At 54.2% G+C, this 16052-nt stretch overlaps 1 protein-coding gene across 1 annotated transcript in view; it reads right to left on the bottom strand.

The window, feature by feature from the left end:
• The window catches only part of TMEM121 (transmembrane protein 121), a 37214-nt gene extending 21827 nt beyond the window's left edge, over positions 1 to 15387 (bottom strand). Inside the window, exon 1 of the mRNA XM_049808142.1 lies at positions 15284 to 15387. The gene's annotated coding sequence lies outside the window, so the exon portion shown is untranslated. The remainder of the gene's footprint in view (positions 1 to 15283) is intronic.
• Positions 15388 to 16052: the final 665 nt, after the last annotated feature.

The following is a 16052-nucleotide window of genomic DNA, read 5'->3' as shown; positions in this document are numbered from 1 at the left end:
CTCCGCACCGCGATGTGTGGCCTCACACAAGCACCGGGAGCCAGTCCCAAGCATCTGGGCCTCCCACGACAGATTTTTTCATGAGTGGCTTCACGATCACGGCAACACCTTAAAAAGGAATCCGAAGCCATGCCTTTCGCTTTGCTTTCTGGCTCCCGAGCCTGCAAGACTCGCTTGGCTCACGCGTAGAGCCTTGTTCTCCAGCCACCAGCGCTAGACTCTTCACGCCGGCTTCCAAGGGAAGCCAAAAACCTCCTGCAGCCACACGACAGCCTGCCGCCGTCCCAGGCGGTGAGGACCGCAGGGCTCTTAATGCAACCGTAAGGGTCCCCAGCCCCGCACCCCAACCTCCCCGATGGAGAAGACTGGGCTGTGCATAGGAAAAAGTGTGCAGGGGAAGGAAACGCCACTGAAAGGTGAAGTGAAAGTTAACACAGCTGCATAAATGAACTCAGGCGCTCAGTACAGGGAGGATGCAGGAAAGCATAATGCTGAAAAGTACTTTTTTTTTTGCTGAAAAGCAAAGCTCTCTGCTACTTTTTCCAGAGCACTTGAAAACCTGAGCACATCCTGACTCCCTCGGGGCATTCCCTCGAAACCTCTGGCATTCCCCCTAACGCTCTCCGTGGGTATCAGACAAAGGGCATGCGAACCATTTAATCCCATGCTACAGCGCATTTTTGACGCTGCCGTTTTTGCCAGAGCTGAGATCACTACAGTGGGGGCCAGCTGCGGCAGGCGAGGGAGGCAGAGCTGCAGTCAGCATCCCCTGCCAGCATCCCCAGGGCCTGATGCCCGTCAGTGTTTTGTTTTACCCAGGGCGGCACATTGATCCCAGCGACGCTGGAAGTCGGCGTTAAAGCCATGCTTTGCCGTCTCCCAGCTGCTGCTGCCCAAAGAAATAACGCTAACTGCGTGTTAACGTGGCAGGGATGGGCGCCCACGCTGCCTTCCTTGTGCCCAGGTGAGGAAAAGAAGGATTGCGGGCGTGCAGAGAGATTCCTCACCGAGAGAGCAAGTGCTGGCTCTTGGGGCACTTCCATTCAGCAAAAGAAATGGAGAAAAAAAGGAGTGTGTTTACAAATATATCTGTTTATATATCTGTATGCGTATCTATATGTATGTCATTATGCTAAGTCATGGTGAGACAAAGTGGATCGGCTACAGTCTTGACATTCTAAAATTTGGTTTTATGTAAAATAAGTATTTGCTTCATGTAGGGCAGTTGGTATTAAGATTTATTTTCATCCTGACTTGTATTACTGCTTGATATGATTGGGTAAAGCCCAGGGCACATGCATATCGTTGCCATTCATAACATATACATGGATTCATGACCTAGCTAGCAAGCGGAATTGCCTTGCAATCTTTTTTCCACTGCAGAAAGCTTAATAAGCATATAAGTCTTAGAGCAAAAAGAGTCCCGATGTATTTGCTCTGCAAGAAGAGCTCTTGAATGGAGTTGTAGGAGCCAGAGAAAGCATTGCACCAACTGCCTGACATTCATTACCCACGTGGACTCATTTCTAAGAGCAGGACCCATCGTGTCCATGGGACTAGCAGTAGGGGACAGGGCAGTAAAAGCGAGTGGAGCAGTGACTTCCCTTTCCCCAGAAGAAATTCCCAGTGTGTTTATTTACTTCAACTCTTTAACCAAATGCCTTTGGCAAAGGCACTTTACTGTTACTAAGAAAGCATAAATTGAATGCTTACAAACATATATGTGTGAACCCCATGCTCCTGCAGGAATAGAAATACGGTTACCATCAACAGGCAGAAATAGTGATTTTAATAATGACTTTTATGTCCCCTGGAGCTTTCCTGACACAGTGAGGAACGTGTCCTTGCTGTGGCTCAGGTGCAGGGCTGGGAGCAGTTACCCGAGCCCACAGGTGGCCGTCATGGGGATACGGCATTTATTCCATGGAAACAAAAGGTCCATCACCAACAGGAGCCAGGGAACTAAGGCTGCCCATGGAGAGTGAGGAGAGGAGACATGAACACGAGGGGAAGAAGTACCCGCTTATCCACCCCGGAGAGGAAAATGGCCACGGTTTGATTTCTGCCGCAGAGGAGCAAGGATGATGGGAAAGGCACTGCGTGCACCAGGGAACCTACTGAGAAACAGCCCTCTTCAAGAGACCTCTGCTAGTCCTTACAGAAAAAAACCCTGACAAAAGATGGAAAACCCACAGCCAGCTAAGGAGAAGGAATATTTCGGTTTATAGAAAGGTTTTCTCACAGGGAGAGAGAGATCCATAAAAGACTGGTTTAAAAGTCCTGGGTTTCTAGGGTCAAGGCTGAGCTGTGACACCCTGAGGGAAAGAAACAGCTTGATGCAAGCAAGAAGATGGAGATGTATCCATTGAGAGAAAGAGCCTGACCAGGTATATGGAGGAATTAGGATCACCGGCGCCAGCTGAGAGACCAGGTAGTTTTGGAATAAAAGGACCACGTTAAGGGTTTTGCTATTCATCTCCCTGGGAGTCATTTTGGAGCAATGCTGCTGGAGGCAGCGGTACTGCTGGGACTGGTATCGTTTTGCAAGAGGCTGCTTTCCAGGCAGAGACTGAAGCGCAGATGCTCAAACTGATTCTGCTTGGATGTGGCTGGAGCAGGCTTTTAACCTGCCAATTACAGAACTGACACGAGGAGATGCTGCTTTTGTTTGCTTTTTGAGTAGAAAGCACATTATAAAAAAGCCAGCTGAAGAAAGTAAGCTTGGAGTAAGCAATCAGCACTGGGTTCGGTATAGCTAAACAGAAAGGTATGAAAAACAGACTGGTGGCTTCAACCTGAAGAGGAGAAACCGGACCAAGGGATCTCCAGCCTCCTCCACACGGGTACTTTTGCACCCTTTGGCCTCAACTTCAGCAGGGGCTGTTGGCAGCCCCAGCCAGCCCAGGAGTGATCCCGGCTGGGGTTGCTGAGCCACCGTGCCGTGCCGTGCCGTGCCGTGCCACGCCGTGTCCTGCCGTGCTGCGTGGGGAGCACACCCCGCATGAATCCTGCTCACCAGCCTGGCGAGACAGGGTCAGCACTGCCAAATGCAGCGGGGCCCTAAGCCCCAGCGAGCGGTAGAGCTATTTAAGCCAAAGGACAGTGCTGTCACAAGAACAGATGAGGATAAACCGGCGATGAATGAACTCGGGCTGGAAGAAGGAAGGATGGAGCTTTGGGACAGTCCCGGAGCAGAGGACACAGAGAACGGGAGTCGGGTTTTATTCCCAACTTTTCCAAGGAGATGGCAGGATGCAGCACCCAGGCACCAGGGCTGTGGGCTCTACAACCCCAGAAGCCCTCAGCCCACAGACCCGCTATCGCCTGCCATGTCCCCCTCCCCACCCACCCTGCTGTCGTGGGGCTGGGGGGTCCCTGCAGGACACCGCGCCCTTGCCTCCCAGCTCCACCGGAATGCGTAAGCCCTGCTTTATTTCACACACGTGGGGTTTTTAAAACATGTGGCATTTCCTTACAAGTGTCAGCATCGACCTTCATAGCTGCCACGGTGATGAGCACCACAGAGGAGCCTATAAATAACATGAATGTGCCACACGCTGGCCCTTTTATGGGCCCCACTCTTTTTGATTTACTTATATGCAAGATATTTTACAGGACAACCCAATTAAGCTTGACAGCTGGCTGACAATGAATTCATGCCCAGCGACGGCTTGCAGATACTTTATATTAAACCAGATAACGTGATGCAGAAGACCAGTAGAACCTACTGGTGGGATTTTGCATTTGTACTTGCTGATCCCACTGCAGGGTCCCCTGTGATCTTTACAGCAACAGCCACTACCGGACCCCCACGCCGCAGGAGACTGGCAGAGCTCGCCCCGTTCAGCGTCGAGCAGCGGCACAACGCCAGGCTGCAAGTTTTCGGAGGGACCCTTGACTCCCTCTGCTGCGTGCGTCGGGCAAGCGTTCAGTGTCCCAGGGTCCCAGTGAGCTTCTGGGATGTCTACAAGAACACTGCATCCCTGACTGCATACGTTTTGGCTATGACTCGATCTGAGCAGGTCGCTCTGCTGTGAATGTAATGCAAAAGTGTGGTCAGCCACTCTGGGCTGCACAATGGCTACAAATTTTGTAGGAGGCCACTGTGGAACCGAAAGCCCTGGATCAGGGATGCCTTGGTGGCATCAGCACCCGCTGCTGATCGGAACTCAAGTCACTTCGCCTGCAGCCGGGCTGCTCACCCGGGCTTCCACCGCGTCTTCCAAGACGGGCACTCCTCACGTGGCATCCGCCATAAGTAACGTCTCACTCGGCAGTTTTCATCTGATACCTCTGTCATTCCAGCAGTAATTCCTATATTCCAGAGGGGCGAGGCAGAAATAAAACAGCAGACCCGGGGCTTGCACGGCGTGTCTCTCTCAGCCTCTGGTAAATCGTAGTTATTCAGGGAAAGCCTCTTTCAGTCTCCAGACCTGCTTCCGCTTTTTCTCCCAACCAAATAAACAGCCGCGATGGACATCCCTAATCCCAGAGCTGCTTGAACCGGCCGTCCTTCCCAGCTCGATGGTGTCTTTCTTACTCGGTCCCTGCACATTCCTGTGCTGCCAAGCCACAGGAGAGCATCTCCAGCAGAGACAGCTGAAAAACAAGGTTAATCACTGTGGAAATCATCAAAGTTGCTTTCTGTCTTGCTCTCCAGGCAAGACAGTGCCTGGATCCTGCCCCACCTCTTTGGGGACGTGGGGGGAAGAAAGGCCCCATAGCATGTGGGGGAAAATACAGATGCCTCACTTACAAATAAATGCAACAGCATTTTCTCAGCTCTTCTCAGCTGCAGCCCTGTACTGGATTTCAGGCTCAAATATCCATTTTCAGATTTTTGATCTTGGATGATTTAACAGTATTGAGGATGGCAGGTGCCTCACAAAATCACATTCAGTCACTTGAAAACCCAATTTTCCAGCAATTTTTCAGAAGGAGAAAGTTTTGATCTGCTGCAGTTTGATGTTGAGCTGACACCTGAACTTGGGTGGCTGAAAGGTTAATGAAGAGTAATGAGTTCCAATAACATGACCTTAACTACCTGAGCTCTATGATTATTTGACTTCAGGTTTATAAATTCCCCCCAAATTCACATTCAGAGTGTCAGTTCTCCCCTTTCCTTCAGCATTTTCTCCTTTGATGTCTGCTGCATTTTCCTCTATTCTTTTTTCCTTCTTCCCTGGATGGTTTTATTTTGCCTTTGCCAAGGAAACCGAGCACAGCGCAACTTTGCAAAGTTCTTTTGCAACTATAAATTTCCTCTACTCCTTCTGCTAGACTTGGGTGCGAAGAGGGAGTTCAAAGCAACGCTCCTCTCTTCCCGTGAATTTGAGGCAAGATCCACGTGGGACAGCGAGGCTTCACTGCCAAAGCCTGGTTACACAGGAGGACAGAATTAATTAAGAGGTGATTAAGCCCCACCATAACCTCCACCCTGAGCCAGGGAGGCACAAGCACTGCCCGAAGTCTAAGGGCACATGATGTTACGTGAGGTGAAAAATTGTGCCGGCTATTAGGTGGGACGAGTTGTGTAGCTGCCGAAAACATGGGAAGATCGGAAAAGCTATGAATCAGAGGAGAAAGCAAAGAAAACACGAGATTGATTTCTATCAGGGAAATAAGAACTGAATAAACCAGTGATTATAATCCTGTAACTGCAGAAGGGATGGGGAGGCGTGGAAGGAAGCCCTAGGTGGCTCACTGCTGTGCCAAACACTGAAAACCAGCAGTCATGCTCACCAAAAGTTAAGATACCTCAAGGGAATTCAAACAAGAGCAACCCAGAAGGTGGATATTTTGCAAAGGGATTAAAAGAAAGCTTTAAACTAGGAGTCAGTGGCTCCACAGGTAAATTAATTCTGCGGAAGCTGCCCAGGAAAAGGCCGTGTAGCAGCAACGAAAGTTTCGTTAGCACCACTGGTGTGCGGTACCAGCAGATTGGGAAGCCGAAGTGCAGGCAGGCAGCCTGCGCGGGACACGGGGAGGTGTTGATCGGCAGAAGCACTATGCAGCAGGTTCTCCTGGAAATGCAGAAAACCAGGGAAGCTGTTGGCAGCCAGGATCTTGCTCGCAGAGGTAAACTGTAGCAGGAGCTTAAAATCCAGCTCTGGGAGAGAATCGCAAGGTTACAGTCCGCAGCAGGGAGCAGTTGCTTGGATGCAGAACTTGCCCAGCCTTAGCACGAGGAAATCGCTTACGTGCTGCCAGTAGATCTACAGGAATTCCTTGTGGTTTTTAAATGCAGGCATACAAGTCCACAGGGGTCAACCCAGGCTGTCCTAACTTTAATAACGCAAGAACTCAGGATCTTTAATAATAAAGTTTCTATCAGACTACACTTTAACCTCACAACATAAATGACGTACAAGGGCAGGGGGTGGCTATAGAAAACCTAACCTAAATCGCCCGGCTCTGCTACTGTTGCAGAAATGAATCCGCAGGGAACAGAAAAGCCATCCCAGGGCAGCGGCAGCCGGCAGCCTGAGCTATCTGCTAATTGCTAAGGACAACCAGGGACCTGCCATTTGTTTGCTGTCTTGCTCGGTCTGGTGTGTGGGAAGGGCGAGGGCACGTTCGCACACTGTGTGGTTTGCAAACAGCATGGGCGGGAAAAGTTCAGCTGAGATGCTTGAGTTAGGAAAAAGCAGCCACATACAAGGATTAATAATAGCAGCTTTCTTAACTGGAGTTACTAGCAAGACCCCAGACATGTGCTTGCCTAAGCAGGTAACGCTATAAACTATGTAATAGGGCTAGTCTGAAAGCAACTACCCAGAGCTTCCAACAAGCTGGGTAGTGCAGCAGCTTTCTACTACTCACCTGAGCAAGGCCAAAGCGCCTTCAGGTGCGCACAGCCCCTATGCCCAGCTGTTTCGCTAAACAAGATTTAAAATCCAGGAATGCAGCGCGGCCTGCGAACGCACGTGTCCCCCATCTACTTGTGCAGCAGCTGTTGCAGTGGTAGGAAATGGAGAGACTTCTTTCATTTTGCGGGCCACAGTGTTTCTCTGACCCTCCCAGCCCTGAGACAGTGGGAGGTTTGGAGAGAGCAATTTTCCAAGGAGCTCGTCTGTTTGCTCCCTCCAGCCTCACAACCTGAGGAAGAACCTACTTGGCCCCAGGGGAACCAAAGACTCCATGGGTGCAGGGACCTGGATCCGCTTCCAGATGCTTCCTCTGGGAGAAGGGAAAGGTGTGATGGGCTCATGGGAAGGGATGAAGATTTCCTGATGTATCTTGAGCATCAAACTAACGTTCAAAGCAGGCTCTCTGTGGATGCTCTGCACAGCTGAGCTCTCACACGGGTTTATCTGCAGAGCTGTCACAGTCCGAGCCTCTGCTTTGCAGCCAGATTTTTATATTCTGCGCTGATTTCCCAAGGGTCTTCATTTGGGCTCATCATCCCCACAGGGATCAATAGGACTGCAGCTGCCATCCTAGCATCTGCAGCCAGCTTTGTTAAGCAGCAGTGTGGTCTGCTGGATAAAGCAGGGGCTGGGAGCCAGGAGCCTCCACCGAGGGCTCGGTCGAGCTGATCAGTGTCTTTGGAGACAGCCAAGGCACGTCCCAGCCGGGCATCAACACCGGTGACCTCGTGTCTGGCTGATGCTCAGGGAAAGTACCGAGAAGCCCCGTGGGTCCCGCAGGCAGAGGAGGCCAGGCGGTGGTCCGCTCCGTCCACATCCCCACCCCAGCCCTTCCCTTAGCAGACGGCTCTGATTTGTGAAGCTGAACGCTGAAAGGCTACAGCATCCGTGGCTGGGATCAAGTGAGAGGAACGTAATTAAACTAGCTGGTGTAGTCCTCCATCGTGGCAGTAGGGAGGTGGTTGGAGACATCTCCTCTGCCTTGGCTCTACGCTTTGGGTAATGCCGGGGGAGAAGCCCTTCTGTGGAGAAGTCCGGTGTATGAAGCTGGCTGCAGAGCCAAGCTCTGCTTGCTAGCAGAGCCTTTCCAATCTCCCTGAGTGCTGCTGGCCCTTGCCAACCTCTTCTTTCTAAAAACCCTGTGGAATTACAGGTCCAAGAGCAGGCTGTAACAGACATACCAGAGACCAGTAGCCATCTAAGACGATGTGGAAAATATACTCGCATCTGTGGGCTAAAATCTTGTATAGGATCAGCTGCATTCCTTTTCGTGGGAATCCTGTGATCTGCAACTTATGCACACTTTGTGTTTCGACACTGCCTCCCAAACATCTGTAGTAATGCCAGGTATAACCTACCTTCCTTCACTCTTTGCTCTGTGGTCACTGTGCTCAGATGTGCAATGCAGGCATTGCCCAGCACAGGGATTCAAGCCTGATTAGCAGCAGCGAAAGCTCCGCTGACAGAACCGTACAATGACGCCATCCCAGACACTCTGATCTGGAGGGGCTAGACCTGCAGGGAAACACGCTCGTCCCCCTGGTCACCGCACAGAGCCGCGTGCTCAACAGTATCGCCTTCGGCTGCTGCCGGAGCCGGGCCTGACCCATCAGCACATTTCCCTGCTGCGTGTTCCTTCAGCTGTAATAAAGCTCCGGGGGAAAAATTAAGGCTGCAATTTGTCAGGTGTCTTTGTATGCAGTGATGGATTCTGCATCTAGTTATTAACCTCTTGCAAAAGCTCAGTGTTATCTTGTATGGGAGTAATATTAGGTTAAACAGCTGTTGATAACTTATCTCCCATTATCAGCAACTTCATTCAAAGCCAATATTTACTCACATCCAAGAAGTGTGCTGTATTCCCAACGGCATTCTTTATGGAGTCAAATGAGAGCAGCTTTTCATAGATCTTAGGTACATAGAAGACCCATTTTACCCAAGCGCCTCTTACGTGGCACAAGAAAACTCCCGGAAGGGACAAAGCCTGGATGTGGCACATAATCTGGGGAGGAAACCTGATCTGGGGGAGGAAACCTAACTTGGGGAGCATCTCCTGTGGACACAGAAGTGCTGACCCAAGTTCCCCACCTGCTGCGTCCTGCACCAACCGCTCGCGCTGCTGCTCCTTCCCATCCTTCCTCCCTCAGAAGGCAGGTCAGCCGTGGGCTAGCAGGTCCCAACAGGTCCCAACCGCCGTGTGGCCCTTTCCATCCCCTTTTTCGTCCTCTAATGACAGCCCTTCAAGCGAGGGCTCTGAAGAGACATCCTCTGCCACTCCGCTCCATCATTCAGATCTAGTATAGGTAGGTTCCTCTTCGCTGAAAAAATAAGTCTTTGTGCTCTCGCTGTGGACACCGGCAAGAGCATGTCAGCGGTTTGCTTCATGGTATTCTACCAGGGAGTCCACCCTCTTCATTACTTTTGCTGATGCTGTAACAGTATCGCAAAGCCTTCGGCAGAGACTGAGACCCCGCTGTGCTGGACATGGTAGAAGCAGAGATCAGAGAGAAGAATTTGCATCCCAAAAAAATGAGATCCCTGCAGTCTAACTTCTCCCACCACTGTTTACTGGGCTTGATCTTGCAAGTCAGGCCTGGGATGGGTTTCTGGGTTCAGATCCCAGGCGTTTCCCATCCACGCAGGCGCTGGAAGCCCCCTGCCACGCTACCCCGCACGCACAGACGGCCCCCCTCGGAGCGCTCCTGCTTTCCCTGCTTGAAGTTAGCAGGCGTGAAGGCAGAGTTTCCCAGCGAGCTACCCAGTCCAGGCCCCGCTCATGGCCTCTTCTCTCCTCCACACCACCGCTGGTCCACGCTGCAATGAGAAATTATACCTCGGTGATCGCCGGGCTGTTTTATTACGCCATTGCTGTTGGTGGAGTCAGCTGAACTGAACCCATGATCTGTAAGTAAGCAGCAGCCCTAGGAATGGCCAAGGGCTGGCGAGAGACCATAGTTAATGCTTAGTCTAAGCTGCAAGTGGCAGGTACATTGTAAGTGTGTCCCCTGACTCAGTAACCAACTGTGGTGAGTTTATAGCCTTTGATATTGTTACATTAATCATAAGGAATCTCCCAGTTCCTTGGAAATACAGCGACAAGCTCTCCAGGGCTGGTTTCAGTAGTTTTATTCCTAGGTAATAGCCCTCTCCCTCATTTATAGCTATGTCTAGACGCAAAGTGAGGAAGGTGCTATAAACACTTGATGTAAAAACCCTGTCTACCTCCTAATTCCTGCATTTCACATCCCAACTGTGCACTGAGTGCACGGGTATAAAGTCTGTGCTCACACACCTTCTCATCCACCAGCCCTGCATGACAGCAGCTTGCTGTCCCCGGCACCAGAGCACGGCGGGTCCCCAGTGGCAGCCCAGAGGGTCCCCAGGGGCAGGAGGCTGTTTGCTCGCATCCTACAATCTGCCTCGAGAAAATGGCCAAGCGGGAAGGAAAGAGGCAAGGTGTGCTGCAAATCTTCTCGGGAAGATGCAGTAGGAGCAGCTCTGCTCCCGATGGCATTTCTCAGCACGGCCAGTTCAGGCACCCTCTGACCACATAGGACAGCGTGAAGAGGAAGAACTCAAACTCACCCATGAACAAGAGGAAAGAGCGGAGCTATTTAATCCTTTTTTTGGGAGATGCTAATTCATTATTGATCAAAACCAACAAAATTAGCATAATGGGAAGAAATCCTAAAATGTTCCAAGGCTTCTATGGATGTCAAAAAAGCATTTACTAAGTTTAAATATTGCATTTATTGCACCCATAGCTCCAGTGACACACCCCAGTTACACCTTGTACAGAGGGAGCCTCTCTCCCTATTTTAAGTCTCCCCAGGGCACTTGAAATAACAAAGGCCTCTGAGGCAGACAAGAGAGTGGTCAGAGAGGATCCATGCTGAAGCCTGGGGACAACCCAACGTCACCGAGACTGGGCACATCACAGGGAAGGAGAATTAAATCACAACCCTACAGGAGATGATGGTGATGCTGCCTGGGACCAAGCATGCGAGGGAAGGGGCTTGGGAAGGAGTTGATTAGCACCATCACACCTCAGCCATGCCAGACCAGTTCAGGACCGCACGTCCTCATGTAAGTGTCACACAAGTGTGGCATCCAAAACGTTGGCCTAGGGTCTTCCAGAATAGCTGGGCTGAGCCAGCTCACGACACCGGTGACAAATCCAGCAAGCAGAGCAAGGAGGGAGGCAGTCAGGGACTGATGGCAAGTGAGCCGGTGACCTGCCTGTGGCGAGTCTGCTGCCCGCAAAGGTGGTAACTTCATCTCATGATGCTGGTTGTTGTCAATTGTTTTCCACCTCTTGTGTGTATTCATGCACCGCGCAGCACTTTGGAGCCTTCAAGATGAAAGGTACTTTCACCAGCACTTCAGTGGCTTGTTTCCTATTATAGGTCTGGTTTTGACACTCCCCCACCCTCTTATCTAACTTTCTCTACAAAGCTCTTCTCACTTTTTCATCTTTCTTCTGTGGTCTCTAGCCATGGGGAAAAAGAAAAAAAAAACCAACCAAAACAACAAAAACCCATATTTATTTCCTTTTTGGAAAGCTTGAGATTAATCAGACACAGTGGTCTGGGGACAGGAGACTTTCACAAAGGTGATTCTCTAACAAAGAAGTCTGCATACTTTTCTGTAAACTCCTCTCTTCAAAATGGCTTGGTGCTTAAGGAAAAAAGGCCTTTGTTTTTTTGCTTTTAACGAGCCTAGTGGATGTTTTAATTAAGTTGGATAGGAATTTTCAGAGTTACTTGATGTGAAAATGTGAGCCTGTAAGAGCCGCCTTTGATGCTTGAGTTATGTTTTAAACACTTGATGAGTCCTGCAGAGCTGTTAATCCTTTTAGCATAGCTAATAGCTATTGCTAGAGTGCTCATGAAATCCTGTTTTGTTTGTGTCTCTGCTGAGCTGGAGGCTTCCTCCGAAATGGCAGCAGTCCACCCTGGAGCTGTTTGCAGACCCCAGCCCCAGCAGCCCCCCACACCACTGGGGGTGGGGGGAAGAGGACACTTGGGGACCCCAGGGCAGGTGGCTGTTAGATGGGAGCCACGGGGGTCTCCCAGCACATCTAAACTGGGTGATGCTGGACCGCTCCGAGCACCCGCTCGCAGGACCACGTCCTGATGGCATCCCGGAGTTGTGCTGGGGCAAGGTCAGAGGCGTGTGTGAGCCCCCCTGTCCCCTCCCCGATGGGTCACCCACATGCGGTGGCCTGGTAGGACTTTGGGAATGGTCCCCGTCCCTGCGCCCCATAGTGGGGCACACCGCAGTCTGTCTGGGCTTGGGAAGGAGCCCAACTCTGCCGTGTCCAGAGTTGCTACCTTAAAATAGGAGCTTTCCTTCTCAAATATTGTGAGTTCACCTCTCTCCAGATCTGGAGAGCCTCCCCTCACCTTGTAAAAAGGCTTTCCTCTGCTCTGTAGCTCTGGATTTGCTTGAGGGACAGGTAGGGAGCAACTGACTTTGGGGAAATGCAAATGCCTTCCACAAAGGATGCTGCAGGGAGAGATGAAAGCCAACTCCATTTGCATTAGTTCCGTAACTCTGGATGTTTTCCCTTTCCCGTTAAGACTGGAGTTACACACACACACACATATTTTTGCCACAGAGCTATTCCATTGCCAGCTGCTCTTCCCAGAAGTTTTGAAGAAATCCCCGTTTACACACTAAGCTACTTGTCAGAGCACCAGCAGCAACCTGCGAAGGCAGAAGGAGCGCCCAGGTAGCTGTGATTCAGCAGAGCCCTGCCGTGGCTCTTGGGGCCAGCTCAAGCTTGCTCCCGTCCCCCCGTGCACAAACAGGGGACACCCCGAGCCTGCGGCAGGACCTGTACCCCGCTCCTGCCCCCCCCCCCCCCCAGGCAGCGTTACAATCTGAGCAGCTACAAGAAAACCAGCAAGACGATGAGCTCCACCACAGTGCAGGGGCTGTGCTGGTAGGTGGCCCATAGCAAAATACCATCAGCAATCTATCACTTTGTTAAAGCAGAAAAGCAGGCATAGGAAAACACTCTCTCTCTGGATCTATGTGCTAAATAACTGAATAAGCAGGGCTGTCTCCCAGGTCGGTATGTGTACATGGTGCTCCTGGGGGACATCCCGCTGCTGCCACCGCCTTTTCATGGCAAGGCAGCAGAGGAGCTGGGGCCCAGATCCTCCACTGGGTTTCCTTTGAAGAGCTCCTCGGAGTGCCTGCAGTGCGCAGCAGGGCACCTGGAGCCGGACGGGGACATGGGGACGCGGCACCGGGGACTTGGCTCCAGACTACAGCTCCAACCGCGATGCTGCGCCAAGCCACGCTTGCTTCCTCAGCTCACCGCTCTGAAACCCTCCTCCAGCATTTGCACGGTGTTTTGTATTTATTTCCCTTATTATTTTTTAAAGGGAGCAGGGGGATACCTCTCTGGCAGCAGCCCTGGCTCTGCCAGGTCCAGGGGAGTTTAAGAACACTTACGCTCAGGCAGGCTTTGAAGCCAGGCAGGTAAACGGGATGGGACTGGAGATCCTAGTATTGCTAGTGTCTTAACCAGCGGCTCTTTTCTGTAAAACTGGCTTAAACAGGCAGCCAAACATCTGTTTTCATTCTGACAGCAAAAGCTTTGCATTGGGAAACAGAGGAAAAACCCATTTTACATTCTGCCCGGTCTACTGTTGGTTGCAGCAAAACCTGCAGAGAGCCCTAAAATTGCAGGATCTGTGCTTATTTCATCTTACATCGGCAACGCTCAGGAGAAGGGGATTTCTGGAGGAGGATTTTGCATGCAGTGATCAGACTCTTGCACTCACATCCATTCTCGCCGACGAACCCAGGGCACCCTCTTCCCCCAGGGGAGAAGTCAAGTGTGCGGCCACGGGGTGGACATCCCGCAGCCTGAATGCAGCCTGGCACAGCGTCAGTGGGGGCAGATCAAGGAGCTACCCAGGAGCTACCCATGGGGCTCAGCAAGATTGGCAGAGGTGGAGGGGATGGTACCGGGACTGGGCATTATGGTGGGCCCAGGTGAAGGCAGCTCACAGCTAACGAGGCATTCAGATTCCTGGCATAACCCACCATGGGACACCCAAACCCTTGTGCCAGCTGCCCTGCTGCCCGACGAGAAGTATGATAATGGCACATCCAGAGTAAAGACTCCAGATCCGACCGACCTGCAGCCCAGAAGCATCGGATCAGGCTCCCCAGGTGATGCACCGGGCTGAGCACAACTTCTGCACAGGCTCCGGTGGAGCCGCCGATCGATACCCCATGCCCATGGGAAGTCACAGCTCAGCTGCACAGCCTATCTGCCCGACGGATGGTGACGGTCTGCCACCGTGCAGGAAAAAAAGAGAAAAAGGCTGCAAACGGGGATCTTCCAGGCGCAAGAAAGCCCCCCCCCCCCCCTCGAGTAAAATCCACACCCGACAGCGCTAGCGACGCAGGACCCCCAGCGGTACCCACGTCCTCCCGTGCACATCAGACCCGCGGGCGGGCAGCGCCTCTGCTAGCTGGGTAGGAGAGGGAAAGGTCCCACTCAAAACATGTTCAGCAACCCCAGGGGAGAGCTGACCCCCTCCCTCCCCGTGCCCCGGGGCGTGCGGTGACCACCGCGCTGTGCCACCTCTCCCACGCTCGCTTTCTGAGGTCGACCGCAAAGGGGAGGGAAAGGTTTCCAGCGTGGAGACCGAGAGCATCCCTGCCCGCAAGGCGAGCCTCCCGGCACACAGCCCCGCTCCGAGGAGGGCTGGAGGGACTTTACGTTCCCTGGGGAGGACGGAGACCAAGCACAGCTCTCGCATCCTCCGACTGAGGCCTACCCGGAGAGCGTCCCTGAGACCGGGATGGCCACCCACCGAGGCGAGGCACCCAGCACCCTGAGCAGCAGGATGCTCTGGGCAATGCCCCTCGGGGACACCCCCGCTCCCACGCGTCCCACCCCGGGGCTCCGGGGCTGAAGGCAGGTTGCCCGCAGCCAACTTTGGTCCAAAAGCAACAGAAGCTTCTCCGGCATCAGCCCAAGCAGCCAGCCCTGCTCTCCCCTCGCCACCTGGCCGCCCACCCTCCTGCTTGGGGGGCGCGTTGGCCGCAGCCCCCCCCCACCCTCTTACTGCGTCCGGACGGTGCTCGGCGCTGCCCGAGCGGGACCCCGGCCCATGCCGCCCCCCCCCCCCAGCCTGGAGGGGGGGGTTCGGGGGTGCGGAGGGGAAGGCGAGCGGCTGGCGGGGGGGGTGGGGGTGGGGGGGCAAGCCCCATCCCTGCAGCATCCGATACCGGAGCGGCGGGGGAGGGGGTGGAAGGAGATGGTGGCCGGTGGGACCGCAACCGGGGGAAACTTGTGCCGCGTCCGGGAGAAGGGAAGCTCGGAACCGCGCCGCGGGGGCGGCGGGGGACCCCCCCCCCCCCCGGTTCTACCGGCGGTGCCTTACCTGCGGGAGCCGCTCCGGAGCCCTGCAGTCCGCGCCGTAAATCCGTGTGCCGGCTGCGGCGCCGGGCGGGCGGGCGGGTGGACGGACAGACACCCCCAACCCCCCCCCCCCCAAAACCACCACCGCCACCCCACCCCCCCCCACCCGCCCCGGGGCCGCGGAGCCCCCGGCCGCCCGCCGCTCAGCCCCGCGGCGCCCGCCTCCCCCGCCTCCCCTCCTGGCCGTCCGCCGCCCCGTCTCGCCGCATCGCCGCCGCCTGCCGTCGGGGGCTACGGGCCGCCCCGCCGCCGTTCAGCCGCCCCGCCGCCGGCCCCGCGGCCCCGCGCCGCGCTCCGCCGTCCGCGGGAGGCGCGCTGGGGGCGGGCGGCGGGGGGCGGCGCGCCGGTGCGGCGGGGAAACGGGGCGGGGGGGGCGGGGGGGGGGGAGGCGTCCCCACCGCCCCTTCGCTCCGTGCTGCCGCCGGTGGAGGGGGGGGGGCGGGCTGCGACCCCTGTGCCCCCTGTCCGTCCCCCCCCCCCCCCCCCCCCGCCCCGTTCCCGGGAGCTGGGGTTTTCTCCCCCGCCATCCTGCGGCCGGGGATCCCCGTTCCCGTTCCCGGCATCCGAAAGCAAGGCGGGATCCCGTGGCTGGGGGCTGGGGCTGCTCCCAGACCTCGGGACACCTGGCCCCAGCGCTGGGACCTAAGAGTGAGATGAGGGTGCAGAACGCCTGTCTCCATCCCCCCGCCTCCATCCCCATCCCTGGGGGCTGCGGTGGGTCCGAGAGCCCC

Source organism: Accipiter gentilis, chromosome 8 (genome assembly GCF_929443795.1).
Source record: "Accipiter gentilis chromosome 8, bAccGen1.1, whole genome shotgun sequence".
NCBI lineage: Eukaryota > Metazoa > Chordata > Aves > Accipitriformes > Accipitridae > Astur > Astur gentilis.
This window is presented reverse-complemented; position numbering and strand designations above follow the sequence as displayed.